The sequence below is a fragment of the Pteropus medius genome, unplaced genomic scaffold, assembly GCF_902729225.1.
Source record: "Pteropus medius unplaced genomic scaffold, Ma_sr-lr_union100, whole genome shotgun sequence".
Lineage (NCBI taxonomy): Eukaryota > Metazoa > Chordata > Mammalia > Chiroptera > Pteropodidae > Pteropus > Pteropus medius.
Window position 1 is genome coordinate 19,989,447 of NW_024352787.1, and position 20,038 is coordinate 20,009,484.

General features: G+C 35.5%; 1 long non-coding RNA gene across 2 annotated transcripts in view; it reads left to right on the forward strand.

Annotated features, from left to right (window-relative positions):
* Positions 1-18,826, forward strand: part of LOC120591591 (uncharacterized) — an 80,079-nt gene extending 61,253 nt beyond the window's left edge. Inside the window, exons 2-4 of one of the 2 annotated variants that reach the window (XR_005649924.1) lie at positions 12,596-12,722; positions 15,065-15,845; positions 17,259-18,826. This is a non-coding gene — a long non-coding RNA (uncharacterized LOC120591591). The remainder of the gene's footprint in view (positions 1-12,595; positions 12,723-15,064; positions 15,846-17,258) is intronic. The other variant, XR_005649923.1, reaches the window with a different exon arrangement.
* Positions 18,827-20,038: the final 1,212 nt, after the last annotated feature.

Consider the following 20,038-nt stretch of genomic DNA (forward strand, 5'->3'; position numbering starts at 1 on the left):
AATTAAGTTATTGATTAGAAGTAAGAATACCAAATAGGAGCCTGCAAATATGATGAATTCAAGTTAGATGAAATGACACACTTTCAAAAATGTATAGTAATACTTTTTATCTTTGTTACCTATTCTAATATGCTATTTAATTGCTATAAATGCTATTAGATACTTCAAAATAATACTTGCCTTGAACTGAGGGGGAATGAGTGAATAAGAATTGGAATTAGAGTATTTGATGTACTAATCTTTTCTAAAACCAGTCAAGCTTTTCTCAGCACTCTTCTACCAGCACAAATCAATACTGTGTACTAAAACAAGCACATCTGATCCCACCCTACCAATCCATGGACATTGTTTTTTTTCAACACCAAAGGTATCACCTTAGAATGATTTGTGATTTTATTGCTTGTAGTTCATTTTCTAATCTGCTGGTTACGTCCCTCTTCACAAATACATAAGCATATTCAGAAACTTGTTGGTCATATAGGAAATTGCCTTGAAGCCATGGTAGTCTCCAAGTATACTTTACTGTTGAGCTACCCCAAAGAGGCTAAATTAAGATCCTTGAATCATTCGATTTATTAAATCAATTTAAAACAAACAGAAAGAGGAAGAAGAAGTGGTAGGTTAACACATTAAGTATAAGTTGCAGATAGGGCAGGATCAGACTATTTAGATCTTCATTTAAGCAATGGTTACATGACTTGCCACTCCTTCTGCTGCATTAGCATTCCATGTTGATCTTAAAGTTATGAGGACCAGAGTTAAGGTTGAGCAAAGGAGATTAGCAGATAGAAGGTCCTCAGAGTTAACATTACACGCAGTTGCTCTCGCAATACAGGGACAAGTATTGGCGACAGCTGTATTTCACCAATTAGCCTGATGAGTAGCTACGTATTTTATTCGTACTTCTTTCATTGACAAGTCTGGCCTGAATGGTGTCAACAATCAATATAAGATCTCACAAATAACTGAATGCTTAATATATCTCATATGTTAGTGTATCACAAATATTAGGTTCATCTTGGTCTTTTAATCTCTACCTAACGTTGCTGTGTTCTAACATGCCTTATAGGTTAATAACTTGCTTATCTATGTTAATGTACTTAAGGACTGCTGCCCATTTCATAGAAACCATTCAATTACTTATTATCTACATTTAACACATTTTACAAGTCTTACCTATCTTTTGAAACTACTAACTTCTTTCTTATCTATGCTTATCACAACTCTTAAGTTTTATCCATCACATTTGGTTTTCTTGTGTTCCACAATAGAATTAAATATTCTCAGTTAATGTATGAAACATGTATTGCATTAATTAATTGGAAATTACATTTTAAGACCATGAACTATGTTCATGTATTACATTATATAATAAAATTTACATATACATATAGATATAATAAAACTTCCTCCAGACTTTTAGCCGATAGGTGCAAAAGATCAGATTAAATAGCGATAACCCACATTTCACTGACTAATGCCATACTTCTCTAACATAAGACCTAGTACTGTCCAATTCTCTGGAAAGTAATTTGGGGAGTCCTCAGAATGCCTCAAATGTACTCTAAAACAGTCTGCTTCATAGTTGTGCTATGATTTTCTGATAGATACAGTGTACTAATATATTTCAGGAATAGAATACATTTACCTTCTAGGAGATATATGAGCCAAAAGAGAAATTTATTTTCCATTGCTGTTTAGAATTTTTTAACAATTTTTTACTTTTTCAATTACAGTTGACATAACAATATTAGTTTCAAGTGTACAACACAGTGATTAGACATTTATATAACATATGAGGTGATCTCCCTGATAAATCTAGTACCCATCTTATACCATATATAGTTATTACAATATTATTAACTATATTCCATATATATACTCTACATCCCATGACTATTTTGTAACTACCAATTTGTACTTCTTAATCCCTTCTCCTTTTTCACCTATCCCTCCAACCACCCCGCCATCTAGCAACCGTGAAAATATTCTCTGTATCTAAGAGTTTGTTTCTGTTTTTTTTCTTTTAGTTTATTTTGTTTTATACATTCCAAATGTAAGTGAAATCATGTAACATTTGTCTTTTCCTTTCTGACTTATTTCACTTAGCATAATACCCTCTGGGTCTACCCATGTTATTTTTTATGGCTGAGTAATAATCCTACTGTATATATGTACCACCTCTTCTTTATCCATTCATTTATTCATGGACATTTAGGTCTCCTCCATATCTTGGCTATTGTAAATAATGCTGCAGTAAACATACGGATGCATATGTCTTTTCGAGTTAGTATTTTGGGTTTCTTTGGATAAGTACCCAGAAGTAGAATTTCTGGGTCCTTCCTTGTCTCTTATTATAGCCTTTGTATTAAAGTCATTTTGTCTGGTATAAGTATTGCTACCTCAGCTTTTTGTTGTTGTTCGTTTGTTTCCATTTTCATGAAATATCTTTTCCCATCCCCTTACTTTCAGTCATGTGTGTCTTTCAGTATGAAATGAGCCTTTTGTAGGCCACATATGTAAGAGTCTTGTTTTCTCATCCATTCAGCCATCCTATGTCTTTTGATTAGAGCATTTAATCCATTTACATTTAAAGTGATTGTTGATAGGTATGTAGTTATTGCCATTTTATTATTTATATTTTGATATCTTATAGAAGTTCCTTTAACATTTCTTATAATACTGATCTGGTGGTGATGAACTCCTTTCTCTTTCTCTTGCCTGAGAAGCTCTTTATCTGTCCTATAACTCTAGATGATAGCTTTGCTGAGTAGAGTAATCTTGGTTGTAGGGCCCTGCTTTTCATCACTTTAAATATTTCATGTCAGTCCCTTCTGGCCTGCAGCTTCTGTTGAGAAATCATCTGATAGACTTATGGGAGCTCCAATATAGTTAACTAAATGCTTTTCTCTTGCTGTTTTTAAGATTCTCTCTTTGTTTTTAACATTCGGCATTTTAATTATGATGTGTCGTGGTGTGGACCAATTTGGACTCATCTGGTTTGGGACTCTCTGAGCTTTCTGGGGTTGTATGTCTATTTACTTCACCAGGTTAAGAAAGTTTTCCATCATTATTTCTTTAAGTAGATTCACAATTCCTTGCTCTCTCTCTTCTCCTTTTGGTACCCCTATGATGTGAATGTCGGTACACTTGATGTTGTCCCAGAGGCCCCTTAAACTATCCCCATTCTTTTAGATTCTTTTTCCTTTTTGCTGTTCTGATTAGGTGTTTTCTGCTACCTTATCTTCCAAATCACTAATTTGATCCTCTGCTTCATGTAATCTGTCAATTCCCTCTAATGTATTCTTCATTTCAGTTATTGTATTATTCATTTCTGACTGGTTCATTTTTGCATTTTCTATCTCCATTTTTTATGTTTCCTATCTCTTTGTTGAAGTCCTCACTGAGATCTTGAGCATTCTTGTAACCAATGTTTTGACCTCTGCTTCTGGTAAATTGTTTGTCTTCATGTTGCTTAATTCTTTTTCTGGAGCTTTGTTCCGTTCCATCATTTGAGATATTTTTTTTTGTCTCTCCAGTTTAGCTGCCACCCTTTGTTTGTTTCTGTGTATTAGGTAGGGCTGCTATGTCTCCCAGTCCTAGTAGAATGGCCTTATGTAGTAGGTGTCCTGTGGGGCCCAGAGGCACAGTCTCTCTGGTCACCTGAGCCAGGTGCTCCAGGTGTGTCCTGTATGTGGACTGTGTGTACCCTTCTGGTGGAGTTGAGCCTTGTTTGCAGTTGGTACTTCAGTGGGAAGGATTGACCCTCAGGCAGATTGATTGTGAGGAGTGGCTATGACTACAGTGGAGCTATTGTTCAGGGGCTGACACTATGGAACAAATTTTGCTTTAGCAGGGCTCTGGTGCTTGCTGAGTCTGCCCTTTGGTGTGTCATTTTTGGAGGTGGAGTTCTGGTGTGATCTGAAGCTGGCTACTGGGTCTCTAGGTGTTCAAGATCCACTGCGGCCTGTGTCCTGCATGGGGCCACTTGGTGTGAGCTACAAAGTGATCTGCAGATGGTTGCCACTTGTGTTGGGCTTGGAGGTGCCTTAGAGAGGCTAAGCTGGGAACTGAGGCTGGCTCCCACTAGTGTATAGGGTATGCTGAGGCCAGATGTTGCTTGTTTGTGTTTTGTGAACCTTTGAGAGATTTTAGGAAAGTCTTCAGCATGAGCCTAGACAGGCTACTTGTATGGAAAAACCACTGGAAGTGCCTTGGGTTACCCACAAGATCCCCTGGCAGGATCTCAGGGAATTACCAGTGCGGGTGACAAGTGATAGCCAGGTTGATGGAGGCTCAGATATGGTGTCTGCCAATGCATTTAGGCTTGGTTGAGGGGAAGTCTCAGCAAAGAATAATGAGTTCTACCAGCACTTCTGTCTGAGAGAAAGCTGCCTGAAGCCTTTTCCCTGAAGACAGACAAGTCAGTCCTTTTCATATGTCCCTGGGACCTTTTGAGCTGCTGCCCCAGTGCTGAAACTCAGAGTAAGTGAATCTGTCATTAAGTCCTTAAGAGGAGTGCCTGGGACTCCAGCAGCCCTCAGTCTCACTCAGCCACAATCTCCGCTGGTTTTCAGAGATAGAAGTTGTGCAGACATCTCTTCCTGACTCTGGAACCCTTGGCTGGGGAGCCTGGTGTGAGCCTGGTACTCATTGCTCCTCAGAGGGGAAACCTATGCAGCTGCTACATTCCTCTTGATTTTCAACCACCACATGAGGGTGTGGGACCAGCCTTATCTGGGTCTCTGCCATTCCCACCAGATTCAAAGTGCCTTATTCTGTATATCCTTAGTTATAGTACTTATTATGTTCAAGTAGACTTCAGGCAGTTCTTAATGATGGCTTTTCTGTAGTTTAGTTATAATTTTGAAGAGGTCTGGGAAACGATGTGCACAGTATTTACTTACTAACTTATCTTGCCTGGAAGTTTTTTAGAATTTATTTTGAATTTTCTTTCCCTTCATATCACTGAGGTTTTTGTAAGTCCAGTGTTGGAACTGAGTAAAACCATATCTCAAGGATTCTGAGTAAGTCTGAAAATAGTAGTATCTGAAGCTGCCTTGCTGGATCTAGCTCAATATTCTTGACCCTTCCTTAAAGAATCTCTCTTTTTTTAAAGACACCATGATCTTATTCCAATGAGTTTCTTGTGGTCCTACCCCACTGATTCATCAAGAACAACCACATATATGTGTCACTCTCTGACTCAAGCTGAGACACCTCACACCCACACATAAATTATATATTTATTATTCCAAAATCTTTTAGCAAGCTTGAATGATAGGTACCATTGTGATTGAAGAACGTGTGGTTCCATGGGATAAAGAAACTTGCCAGAATATGATAATTCCCACCTAGACCTGTCATGCTCAAACCCTCTTAGCTCTTGTCGTGCTGGAAGTGAATGCACATATGCTTGTATTGTTTCAAGGTGACTAAGGATAGGAAATACCTTGTCATTACTAACATATAACCTCCTAACAATGAAGCCAGATGCTACTTGTGGAGAAAAAAAATTGTTTCTGGATCCTGACTGTTAACTCCAGGTGATGGGGTTTGTATCAAGGTATGATTATGCCCTTCTAGTTGCATCATGCTGATGGTAGCGGTACAAGTGGTCGTTATGTAGGTGAGTGAAAAGTGGACAGACCATCAATCCAATTTTGGTCTCATGGATTCCCCTCCATATCTTTTTGAGCCTTGGCAACTAGGAAATGGAAATTATTACAAGATATTATTACAATTTCTGTCCCATAGTTCCAAATTTTATTCTATTGACTGTAAGAGATGTTGTACACTAAGACCATGTCTCTGACTAACAGAAATCTTAATTTAAAAAAATTCTAAACATAAGCCCCTTTATGAAGATACCCACTTGAGTCTTGTAATTTGGAAGCTGAAAAATTATCTACTTCCTTTAAGGAAAACTTTGGACCAAGAGGCAATATTTAAGCAGATCTCTGGAACTCAAAGTCAATGGCATATTTCAGAACAATCAAATTTAATATGGTTTGAGGTTTTGCAATAAAATCTCATATGATTCTAAGCAAAGAATGAAACTCTGCAGAGTCCAGGAAAGAACTAACGATACTAAAAAATAGGTTAAACCAAACCAAAGGAAGCAGACAGTAGGATGGGAGGCTCTGCCAACACAGGGTGGATTGGAATAGATAGTCACATACATTATCATTTTCCAAAACATCCTCTCTCCTGAAAGCCAATGTTACCACTTGGCCTGCCAAAGGCTTTGTGACCAGCCATTAATAACATACTCAAGTCAACCATATCCTATGAAGCTCTTAACTCTTTAATCTCACAACAGTACTTTTTTGAAGATGAGTTGGCATATTTCTGTGTTGAAAAAATTTGAAGATTTGGTATTGTCCAGAAAAAGTTGTCTCAAGGGATATTGTCTTTCAGAAGTTATGTAGTCTTTTCCTCTGCTGAATACTCCAGAAGACAGTTAAAATTGTGCCTCATATTTTAAGCCATTCACAATTTATGGGAAATTATTTGCTGTGTTTGGATATTCCTCAAGTAAAAAAAAATATTTAAACATGTGAAATAAAAATGTTATTAATTATTGAAATGCTATTTAAACTTTCTAGGCAGACACTGTATTTGGAATTTTCATGACGTTCTAATTTAATCTTCTAAATAACTCTGTTTTGCAGAGTTGAAAGTTGAAGGAACCAGGCTTAGAGGAGCTAAGTAATGTTTCTACTCAGTCTGGAATACTGGCTTTAAGGGATTAAAGTCTCCTACTCCACCCCTCTGCTACCGATATCATTCCTATAGAAAGCACAACCAAACTTTTCTTTGCAACTGAAATATGTATTTCTTAGTAAAACTTCTATTTCAAAATTTTTGTGGTAAAATACTCATAACATAAAATGTACCATCTTAATCATTTCCAAGTGTACGGCTCAGTGATATTAATACATTCATATTGTTGTGCAACCATCACCATAATGGATCTCTGGAACTCTTTTCATCTTGCAAAACTGAAACTCTGTACCCATTAAACAATGAAGCTCAATCACCATTCTAACTTTCTACCTTTATGACTTTGACTACTCTACATCTCTCATATAAGTGGAATTATACAATATTTGTCTTTTTACAGATAGCTTATTTCATTTAGCATGATGTGTCCTCAAAGTTCATCCATATGTCAGAATTGCCTTCCTTTTTAAAGCTGAATAATAGTCTATTGTATGCACATAAGACATTTTGCTTATCCTTTCAACTTTTGATGGACACATGGGTTGCTTCCATGTTTTAGATATTACAAATGCTGCTATGAACATGGGTATACAAACATCTGATTTTAATTCTTTGGGGTATATACCTAGAAGTAAAATTGCTGGATTATGTGGTAATTCTATGTTTGATTTTTTTGAAGAAATGTCATACTCTTTACACATCAGTTGTGCCATTTTACATTCTTGTCAATAGTGCACAAGGCTCCAGTTTCTCCACATTCTTGACAACACTGATTATTTTCTTTCTTTCTTTTTTTCTAAATAGTAGGAGATGGTATCTCATGGTTATGATTTGCATTTCCCTAATTATTATTGATGTCGAGCATCTTTTTATTCGCTTTAAAAGATGAGATAGAATGAGTTAAGGAGTGTTCCCTCTTTCTTGGAAAAGTTTGAGAAGAATTCGTGTTAGTTGTTCTTTAAATCAAAGAATTTACCCAGGGAAGCCATCAAGTCCAGGCTTTTCTTCCGTGGAAGATTAGCGATTTTTGATTAGTGATTCAGTATCCTCCTCAGTTATAGGCCTATTGTTTAATAGCCACAAATTTTAGAAATTTCCCGTTTACCTTCTGTTATAGATTTCTAACTTCATCTCATTGTTGTTGGAGAAGATACTTTGTATGATATCTACCTTTCTAAATCTATGCAGATTTAGCTTGTGGCCTAATACTTGTTCTATCCTGGAAAACATCTCGTGTGCACCTGAGAAAAATGTATGTGCCTTTGTTAATGGGTAGAGAGTTGTGTATATGTCTGTTAGATATATTTATTATGTTGTTTAAGTCCTCTATTTCTTTACTTATCTCTGGTTGTTATATCCATTACTGAGAGTAGGGTATTGAAGTCTCCAATTGTTATTGTGGAAATTCTATATCTTTCTTTAATTCTGCCAGTTTTTGATTTGTACATTTTGATTGTTATAAGGGGTATAAATGTTGATAATTGTTATACTTTTTGCTTTATTGAAGATTTATTTATTAATATGTATCATTCTTTGTTTCATACTTTTTTGATTTAAAGTTGTTTTTGTCTGATATTAGCCTAGCCATTTCTGCCTGCTCTCTTTTGGTTACTATTTCCATGGAACATCATTTTCCATCCTCTCACTTTTACCCTATTTGTGTCTTTGGATAAAGTGAGTCCCTTATAAATAGCACATAGGTAGAATTTTTTTTTTTTTAAGTTCAGTCTGCCAATCTCTGTCTTTTGATGAGAGAGTTTAATCCACTTACATTTAAAGTAATTATTGATGAGAAGAGACTTCTATAATTTTTCTATTTGTTTTCTATATGGCCTATATTTTTTTTTTTGTCCCTCTATTTCTGCATTACTCTTTCTTTTCTATTTAGTTGATTTTTTTATAGTGAAATGTTTTAAGTCACTTTTTAATTTTAATAATAGGTATATTCTAAACCTATTTTCTTTGTGGTTACTATGGGCATTGCATTCAACATTCTATAAAGTTTTAACATTCTAATTTGAATTCGTACAGGTTTAACTTCAGTAACGTACAAAAACTCTGCTCATTTACAACATGATCTTCATCTGCTATTGATGTCACAAAGTTTCATTTTTGTACATTGTGGGTCTGAAAACATAACATAACTGTTTTCTTAATGCAGTAATCTGTTAAATTATGTAGAATCAAAATGTGGAGTTGTAAACCAAAGCTAAAATACTGCTAGCTTTTAGATTAATAATTTAAATATACATATAATATATAATACATAATATGTAATATATATATTAGTCTGTTAAATCATGTACAAAAAAAGTTACAAAATGCTGTTACAATAATGCCAACTATTGTAATTACCGTGTAATTACTTCTACAGCGATATGGCAGCAACCTAGTATGCATCCACTTTCTTCATGTTCATATAATCGAACACAGATATACAAATACGTAAAAAAAAGTTTTGTCATTTTCGATCGTGACATTATATACAACTATTTGCATCTTGCTTATCTCACTCAAATCATGAAATTTCCTCCTAATCTATTGGTATAGCTTTAACATATTAGAGTGCATTCTTCTACTAAGAATTCTGCAGCCTCATGCACAGGTGTTTCTTTCTATAAGGAATGGCTTTTGAATCTTAATCATCACATTTTCACCATCAGTTATATTCATATGATCTTTCTCTTTTAATCTGTTAATGTAATAAAATATGTTGATAAAATCTAGTAATGTTTCAAAATAAGAGTAAACTTTAATCAAATAGGATTTATTTTAAGATTCCAGTGGTGGCTCTACGCAAAAATAGCTTTATTTTCTAGTATTTTGTGCAATGTATACATCTGTGTAAATGACATCAGTGTGTGTGTGTGTGTGTGTGTGTGTGTGTGTTTGTGTATACACACACATATTCAATATTATCTTTATCTGGTTTTAGTTTTAAAGTTATTCTGTGTTCATAAAATTATTTAGAGAGTTTTCCATTTAACATTAGCCTGGGATAACACATATTTTACATAATAAAATTTGAAAGCAAGAAAGGGGAATTCCTAAGTGCCTGAACCAAAAATGGAAACAAAGCTAGAATGATGAGTAGGAGTGTAAGCCAGAACTGAGTTTTCTAAATAAAGTCAGGATTTATGCTGGGCCATCTGTTTCATGTGCCAAGGCTTAGAAGAATTTTACCTTACTACCTTGAGAAACTGTAAGATTCTTATCATCTGCCTGAGCCATTTCATTATGTAGAATAAAGAACTATCTTAAGACATTAAAACTGGTGTGGGGTACAAAACATATATTACCCATATAAACTCAAGCCAAAAAATTAACAGTAAAATACATTAAAACCATTTGATCCATAGAGGTTCCCAACAAAAGTGAAGGTTTTGGGGAATGCCTGCATAACCTGTAGAACTACCTTTGCTGGTGAGGTACTCAGTCCAAAATGAGAAACCACTGCAAACAAATCACCATGAAGGAAATTCAGGAGACGGTACAAACAGGAGAATCATTCAAAACTGGAATTGAAAAATATAGTACTTTAAATTTAAAAACTCAATGGATAAATTAAAGAGATGAGACCAGCTAAAGATAATTTATACATTGAAAGTCTGATCAATAGAAAATATTAAAAAGGTATTAGTAAATACAGATAGTAGGATAGAAGATGCCAATTTAGGTCAAAGAAGTTTCATGAGGCAAGAATAGAAAGAATGCTATACACTGTATACAAAGGGTTACTAAAGGGAAAATTTCTAGAATAAAGACATGAATTTTTCAGAGTAAAAGATGATGCTGAGTCACAAATGCTACAAATTAAAACAAATCACAACTGGATACATTATATTAAAACACAACTAAACTTCAGAGATTAAAAATAATTTAAAACATCTTTTGGTACTTCTCCATATACTGTGTCCTTAACCTATACACGTACTTTTTTCATTAACCACTTCATTCCTTTCTTGCCTTAACTAAAATCTTTCTGTCACCTCAGAGCTCTGTTTTAGCAAGCACATTTTCATCTCCCATCCCAGATGTTATGGATGACCCAGTTTCACAAGCACATGTAGAAACAATTGTTCTTCCAATTTTTGTTAAAATTCCATCTTCTGAGATTATGGCATGTTATTATAGCACCCTTTCTATCTCTCACCATTGTTGTCGTCATTGATTCTCCTGGTTGTTATTTATCATTAATTTATAAATATTTGTGGGCAGGAAGTTCAATGAAATAGAAAATTTCAATAACTCTGAAAAATGGTCTCAAGTTGTTTATCTAATGTGATGATCCACTGACTTCAGTCTCTTTCAGTCAGTCTGGTCCTTTATCATTTATCCAGTATTGCTCAATCTGATCTTCTATCATTTACCCAGCATATAATTCAATTATACCAGACTTCATAATTTATTATGTAACTATTATGCCAGCATTTTCAACTACCTCACTTATTAATCCTTCTTTTTTCTTTCAAAAAGCCAACCCCAGATCAATCCAAATGGCTATGGTTGATCATTATATATCCAGACTAGTAGCTCTGCGTGGTTAAAACTAATCCATGTACATTAGTGCCCGATTCAGGGTCTCCATGTTCATTTGGGCTCTTGATATTGTTTGCCATTTCTTCCACATATCTTCAGTTAACTCTTCTGATACTCACAATAATTACTTTGTACCTTACCACTTTCATCCAGTGTGATGGGTAAGTTTCTTACCCATCACAGCCCCCATCCTTTACTTCATAGAAAATAGATGCTCAGATGACCATGTTAAATGTTCTTCACAAAGAACAACACATAGAAAATTAAACTGGAAAAAGATTTATAATATTCATAATAGGCAATGGGCTATTTATAATATAAAACAGACATAAATAAGAAAAATATTATATTTTCATTTAAAAAGAAAACAAAACATTTTCATTTAAAAATAGACAAAGAACATGACCATTTATATGACTGGCTAAAGTTTGGATGAGATATCATTTTTTCATCCATCAGTCTACCCAACGCTGGGCATAGGAAGGACTTGTTTGACAAGTATGCAAGGAAATTGCTATTATCTGCAGGTGGTAGAAATAAACAAGTTATACCAATTTGGGTACATATTGCTAGAATTTAAAAATTTAATTCCACTTTTAGGAATTCATCCAAAATATTTGGAACTGATTTTTTTCTTCTAATTTTAAAGAAGAAAGTGGAGATAGACTATTAAGCTGAACACTGATCTGTGAGTAACAGCTATTTGTAGGGTCTAAGGTATATGAAATAAGCCAGTCAAAAGAGAAAATACATTCAGAGAGGTAGGTGAGAAATCAGAAAGTGCAATACCAAGGAAATCAGACAGGAAATGGAATTCCAACAGGAAATCAACAGTACTAACATCTATAAGAAATCAATTAAAATGATTTTCAAATGGATAAAATGTGCTGACTCATTTGAAAGCTGATATTGTTAATACTTGTGGGCAGCTACTACCCGCAGCTATGTGGGGGTCACACTGCTTTTTGCATTTTCAGCCTTGAGGGGCCTGCTGTCCATCAGTGCTGTGGGCGCCGTCCTATTCGCCCTTCTGCTGGTATCCATCTCCTGTCTCTGCCCTTTCTACCTCATTCGCCTGCAGCTGTTCAAGGAGAACATCCACGGGCCTTGAGAACTTTTTTGACACTTAATATCACTTTTGGAAATTGTAAAATGCACCTGTTGCTAACCAACTGGGTAAACCTCCATGATGAGTAAATACACATACATATTTACTGTTGTTGCCTTTTTAAAGTCTCTTGTATTCAGATTTAAACCAAATGATAAATAGATCTAAAGTTTGAATCTCAGGCTTTTCACTAGGCAACGTTGCATTGGTATTTTGCTCTAGGCTATCAAAATAAAAACTATTTGAGAAGTTGGCTGCTGTTTTCATCTGGAAAGTCCAGGGAAGGGCCCCGAGCTGCTGCTGGGAAAGAGAAATTGTTCTCTGGCCCGTGAGCTGGTGTGTTTGTCTGGTGAGTGGCTTCAGTGGTTTCATCCATTGCTGAAAGAGCCAAGAAAAAGGGATAAAACGGGACTGTAACCCAGACCACAATGAGCGGGACAGGAACAGTAGCCAAGTGAGTGTTTTGTTTGTGTGCTGCCTCTCCTGGCACATCAAATTGCTGCAGATTATATGGGCTTTTAATCATTATTTAAATATGAGCGATTCAGCCTTGGCATTCACTGGGTTTTTATACCACTTGTGGATAATCCACAGGTGCTAGCACATTTAACTCCAAATTACGATTTCTCAATGCATAGTGTGTCATGGCAGGAAGGATAAACACCTCCCAGTGTATATTAGATCTTCACAGAGAGAAAAGGCTAGATAAAACACCTAGAATCTGATTTTTGCCTTCAGTTAGTCTCTGGTTAAGCACTGACTTCATTTCAAATCATGAAAATAGGCTGTAGACATATCACAATTTGGATCTCTGAGATTCAGATAGTTCAACACTGGGCATTGAAAATTCTCTCTTCTAAGTTTTTTTTCCCTTGATCCTGAAGTACTGAGGAATAAAACCGAAAAAAACTTTTATAAGAATATTCTATTAAAAATACCAGACTCATTAGCAAAGATAATAAAGAACAAAACTCAGTTTTTATGGAAATCACATAAGGAAATATGAAGATGTAGACTTATTCTCTTTGGTAAGAGAGAAGATTGTCCCATATCTTCTGGATGAAAATAGAAACCCAAATTTTTAATTCTTTATTGACTTAGCAATTATGCTTATAGGAATTTATCGTAAAGATCTAATAAGATAAGTGTCTAAATATCTAAGTATAAGGATAATTGTAATATGATTTATACTGTAAAAATTTAAACAACCTAAACATTTAACAGTGATTAAATTGTATTCCGCTCTATAAATTTTACAGATTTAATCAGTCCTTTAAAATGTGTGGAAACATTTGATATGGGAACATGTCATATGTTCTTTTCCTCACTAACATTTTAATATGAAAAATTTTGAAAATGACAGAAGAGTTGAACAAAATGTACAGAGAATATCTACATAACTACCACCTAGATGCTGTAATTAACATTTAACTATATGTGCTTTATCATATATCTATCCACCTGTTCATCTCTGTCTCCATCTATCTTTTTTATGCATTTTAAAGTAAGAGGCAGACATCAGTTTACTTCCCTCTAAATACTTTAGCATGTATATTATTAACTAGAGTTCAATTTTGTTGTTCTTTTCTTAGGTAAAATTTACATACAATGGAATGTACAGATCTTAAGTGGACTGTCAGATGAATTTCATACATGCATACATCTGTGTAACCCAAACCCCTATCAAAAGATAGAACATTACAACCACCCCAGAAAGTTCACTTTTGCCCCATCCTCACTTCCTAACCCATTCTGCCAAGGCAACTTTTCTTATTTTTTTTCATCATAGATGAGCTTTACCTGTTCTAGAACTTCATATGAGTGGACTCATACAATGTGTACTCTTTTGAGTAAAGCTTCTTTCACTTAGCATTAATTTTTGAGATCCATCTATGTTGTTGTGTGTGTAAGTGGTTCATTTCTTTTTATTGATAAGTAATACTCCATTGTATAAATGCACCATATTTGCTTATCTATTCTCTTGTTTATGGACACCTGGGCTAGGAAAAATGTAATGTTCATAAGTGAAAAGGAAGACTGCAAAATAAGATAGATCATATGTTTCATATTTGTAAAACACACAGGCACCCAAATATATATCTATATGCATAGATATATATGTATATATATGTACATGTAGATACATATGTATATCTATATATACATATGTAGATATATAGATATAAATATCAGTTTGATTCTCTGAGATTCAGATTGTTGGAAATATATACAAAATAATATAATATATATTTTATATATAATATATAATGTATAATATACGTATATCATTTTCTGAGAGCTTTCTATGTAGGTAGTACTTAAAAGCTTTCAATGTAAATAATACTCAAATGTTATTTTATATGTAATATGTATTTATATTAATATCAAGTATTAATACTTGAGTATTAAATAAATATATATGTATGGCATATTAATAAATATGTATTATATATGCAGTATATATCATTTATGTATTTAAATAAATATATATTTTATATTTAGTATATATGCTAAATAAAAAACATTTTCGAGTACTATTTACATAGAAAGCTATCTAAGGATAGTTGCCAACACTATATCACTATAACAGGCCATCTCCTCAGTGGTAGAATTTTTTTTTTTTTGCTTAAATGCATTCTAACTTCTATAATTAACATTTAATAACTTAACATTATTTCTTTTTATTATTAGATTGCATGTGATGGGACCCTAGGGAGCAGAGATTGAAAAGAAAACATGGATCTGTAACATAAGTCTCCTTCCCTGAAATCAGTGGGAAGAACAGAATGTAACTGCTTGGCTGGAAGAGCTGTGACATGATCGTCTCCCCACAGAGAGAGGTCTGGTTACTGTAAAGTGACCAAAGTGCCGTCTGTGGAGAAACAGCTTATGAAAAACTCCTCTCTAAACAAAGACTCAGACCGGAGTCCTGTGCCTTGATTAGAAAGCCACCTCATAAAATTCCCCAAAGTTATTTTTTCTCTACAAAGATTGTGAATTAACCTTTTGTTGTTTCCTAGGGGTGAAGAAAAAAATGAAACATTTTACTAAAGGTGATTGAAAATAAGAGTGACAAGGAAAAAGGAAAACTCTAGTTTGCGTGAAAGGATAAAAAGATAATGCTAACTAAATGCATTGCATCATCTCATCTTTAAAGCCATGCCAGGTACACTGGCAAAGTAGGAATAGTTAGGTGATTGGGACTTCGCAGAAATCATGGAAAGTGATATCTTAGAACCCTTGTACCCTTGTTCATAAACCAAAACTCTCCCTGCTATATCTGTTAAGGACCCTCGATTACATTATTATACTATTTAAAACATTTTTTAAGTTATATCTTTAAAAAAGGTGATATTTGTCATTAAAGCTAAAAGGCAAAAGGAGTCATTTGAAATAGACAACAGTCTTCAGGAAGATGCCGAGAAGAGAAAGGAGCATCAGACTTTGTGTTCCAGCCTTCCTGAGGAACCAGGTAGTTCAGTTTCCCGTTCTTGCAAAACAGATGGTAGGCTGAAGAGCCAGCCCTGATTTTTCTCTCTCCTTTTCTTACACAGAAGGGAAGTGATTCAAAAGCTCAGTATTATTTCTGAGGTAGGAACAGAACACAGACTTTCTCATTTTTGATTTGAGAGTCATATATTGAATGCAGCTTAGGCAGAGTCACTTGAGGGCCAGCAGAAACCTTGGTTCCATGAGTACCACAGGTCTCCCTCTGCATTTATCTCATTATGCAAAAAGAGTCCAATGACGTCTTTAGCCGATCCACTGTGTGAGAGCCTCAGAGAGCAGCCCTTACAGCCACAGGAGGACCAGGGCATCCTGTAGCTCCAGGATGTAGATCTGGCAGAAAGATCATTTGGCCAAGTAGGCAAAGTGCTGGATGTGGAGTCAGAAGATGAATTTAATCCTGGGCCTACCCAGGGCATCAGGGCACTTAAACTCTCAAGTGTTAGTTTCCTAATATGGGTGGAAAATATGTCAAATAAAATACTTATCACATGAAAGCACTTGCTATAGATCACAGTTTTAATATCCCCTATTAGAATGATGAATTCAGATTTTTTGTTAGTGCTCATTTGTTTAACACTTTTTGCTAGGCATTGATGACTATATAAAGACAATTTAATGATTGAAAAGACTCCAGAGTTAGACTCCAGAGTTAGACTATCTCAATTTGAATCCCAGCTTCACCATTGATTATCAGCAGGAGATTGGGAGATTATTTAATCTCTTTGCTCAGTTTTCTTCTCTGTAAAGTGAGGATGGTAAAAGTACCTTCTTCACAGGGTTATTTTAAGTATTAAATTAGTTAATATATGTAAGACACTTTGAACAGCTCCTGGCCCATAGTAGGTGTTATATATTTGGCTATTATTACTGTTATTAGATATGATAAAGACAGGAATAATTACAGAGAGTAAAATAACTATGTATCCATGTGCTATCTTGATGGAGGTATGGGGCCAAAAAAAAAAAAAAGCAATAGTCAATTTGTATATGAGCTAGAAAGTTTATATGGACTAATTTGCCATCAGAATTAATCAACCAGCCAAGAATAGCTATGTACACCACCCAAAGAAATGTAAAGCAACTGTTAATCTGCTCAGGCTTTCTAGGTCTGAGCTGATGCAGTGTCCTGTGATGGCATATGATTAACCAGGGCCATGGATCCCTTTGACTCTGTCACCTGCCACAAGTAGCAGCTTGGGGAAAAGGGGTTGGCTGGGGAGGGGTCACAGGAAAAGGGCTGTAAGCTCTTTATGGTTAACTCAGGAGCCAACTTCTTTGACCCAGTCTGACTGTCTGTATAATCCATTTTCTTCTCAGAAGCACAGCAAAAGGTATTCTGACCTTTTCCATTGCACCTCCTTATTCTTTTCAACAGATTTATTTCTCCTTGGGTAACGATTAAGAAGTATAAAAGAATTGCACATTTACCTTTTCTGCCTTCACTTAAATTATACTGATATACTGGCCACAAATCACCAGCAATTAAAAAACAGGAGTCTGCCAGGAGTCAGTTGTTGGGGTAGAGAACACATGCTACAACCAGTTGGAGAAGGCAGGGCAAGATTGAGAAGGCAAGCCAGAATCAGAGACCAGCCGTCAATATGGAAATTTTTAAGAGCTGCCTAAGGATGAAAACAAAGACCAAAAAAGGAACCAGCTGAAGCAAGAAGCAAAAGGTGGTGGTGGAAGAATTATTGAATTATTTCTAGATAATATTTTAAGATATAGAATCATCTTTTTAATAAATAGAATTAGGCCACATTCACAGTTATCCTGTGAGACTTTTTCTTTTAAGTTTGTTTCTGTTTTGTTTGTTGGTTTATTTTGTTTTTTAGATTCCACATATAAGTGAAATCATATGATGTTTGTCTTTTTCTGACTTATTTCACTTAGTTTAATACATGTAACACTTCTTAAAGATACCAGTTAGCTGAAATTGACAGAAATAATTTTTTTACACTACTTACTTTTGGGAAGAAAGTTATTGATTCTCAGGAAAAAACTAAAAACATACCAGTATTCTGAAGGGAGAGAGAAATTCTCAGGATTTTTTTTTTTTAATTTAAATGTAATTAACCATTTGTGGAACAGACTGTCCATGCAGAAAGCCCAAAGAACCATGAAGTTGAGTCAAACAGCATGATGAGAGGGGTGAGGTGTCTGGAGGCAAGATGAAAGACCCTCCCTGGCATCAGGATTGAGTGTCACCTCTCTCTTGGTTCAGGTGGACACCAAGAGCTTGGTCTCTGTGATACCTCCTGCATACAGTACAGAGGCATTCCCCTTCCAAACTGCACTGCCCTTCTTGATATCAAGAATCCAGCCTCTTCTTAAAGAGGCCTTATGGCTGTTTTGGGTCATTGAAAGGAGGGGCAGTTGAGATAAGACTGTGCAGTCTCAGGACACAGGCAGTTCTTCCTGACAAATGATCAACAGGTGATAGAGGGAGCTTTCCCTTTATGATAACCAGGAGAACAACCAATATTATCCTCTAGAAATATAGTACACTCTGTAATTATTAGATCAAGATGGACAGTGATCTCTCTAGTGGAAGCTAAGCCAGCTCCCAACTCTGTTCATCTAGTCACTTCAGGTATAGTCCCCTGCGTGGGGCTCTACTGACCTCTCTGAGGTCATGTCTTGTCCCCATTCCAGCCCTGTCTTCCCTTATGGGGAGATGGTCACCCAGTTTTTCATCAAATCTCTTTCTAGGCTATGATTTATGTCATAGTCTATCCTTGATTTCTTAGTTTTATTTTTACTCTCAAAGTTTGTGTTGACAATGTTATTTTTTAAAAAATCATTAATTTCTTCATCACTTGTCAGGCTGGCTGACTGATACTCATGGTTGATCTTTGTTTCTGTTCTCCAACTCCATGCCCACATTCCCCCTAAAGAACTCCAGATATATCAGGACAGTGCTTTCCCGCCCCCCACAGTTCACCTTGCACATACATTGAGATCTAGAGACCCTCAAGCAAGAACCTGATAAAAATGACCTCCCATTAGAAGTTCAGACATATCCTCCCTAGGAAATAGATCCTGGGGACAGACAACTATATAAGGTTCAGTGAAGTCTCATATGTTTAAAATTCAATTCCCCCGAACTGGTAGGTGATGCTTTATGGTAGGAGATGCTTTCAAATACTGGCTTTCTTTTTTATTAGGTAAGTATAATCTACTTTAGGCCCTAGTCCCATGACCACATTATAAAATACCCAAGCATTTCAATCTCTATCTCAGTGTCCCTAAAGCTGTCTTAATTCTTTTGAGTTGGGGTTGGAAATAAGGAAGGGCTCCTTATTTCCAACCCCAACTCAAAAGAATTAAGACAGCTTCTCCTACCCACAGAATCCCCAAACTGCTATAGCAGTCTAAACTTTGATAGATTCAGCCTTTGAGGATTTAAGAAGTGAAGGATGAGATGAAAGAGGAAACAAAGAAAGACCTCAAAAAAGACTCGTTCCTGCTTAGACAATGAGCAAACAGAATTAGAAGTCAACACATAAGCCACCTCAGATCCATGAAGAAATGAGTGTGAATGTGGGGAGCAGAGTAAAAGACATCTAATTGTTTATTCTAAGTTTCAAGCCATAGTCTCTTTTCTTTCATTCTCCCTTTTATCAGCCCAAGTTTCCTCAATGATTCCCTTCATGTAAGCAATTAAGAGTCGTACAGTTCCTTCTTCATGTCACTGTGGAAAGCAAGTTCCAATTAGCATAATCAGGAGGTCCTCACACTAGCTTATCCAGAGAAACTGAGCAGGGTCAAAGTTCTTTAGTTCCTCATATCTGGGGTCTATGAGAATGTTTCAAATCCCAGCTATATTAGGTAAACTTTCACTTTTGGAGAATATTTTTGAAGGACTCCATTGCTGTAGGTGATTCTGGTTTAAATCAGTGTATATGTGTCCAGAGCGGGGAGGAAGTTCTGCTCCAGTTCATTGCTCTAACTGATCTGGGGTATGGCTGAAGGCTTCCAACAGGAAGAGCCTGGAAGTCCATGTTTTCTCTTTTGGCCACTTCAAGAACCATTTAGAAATGTAGCAGTCATGATTTGCTAAGTCATTATTGAAAAATTTTCTAGATATTTTAGATTTGAGATAAATGCATTACATACAGGAAACCTTGATCTGTGAACTGAATAGAAATATAC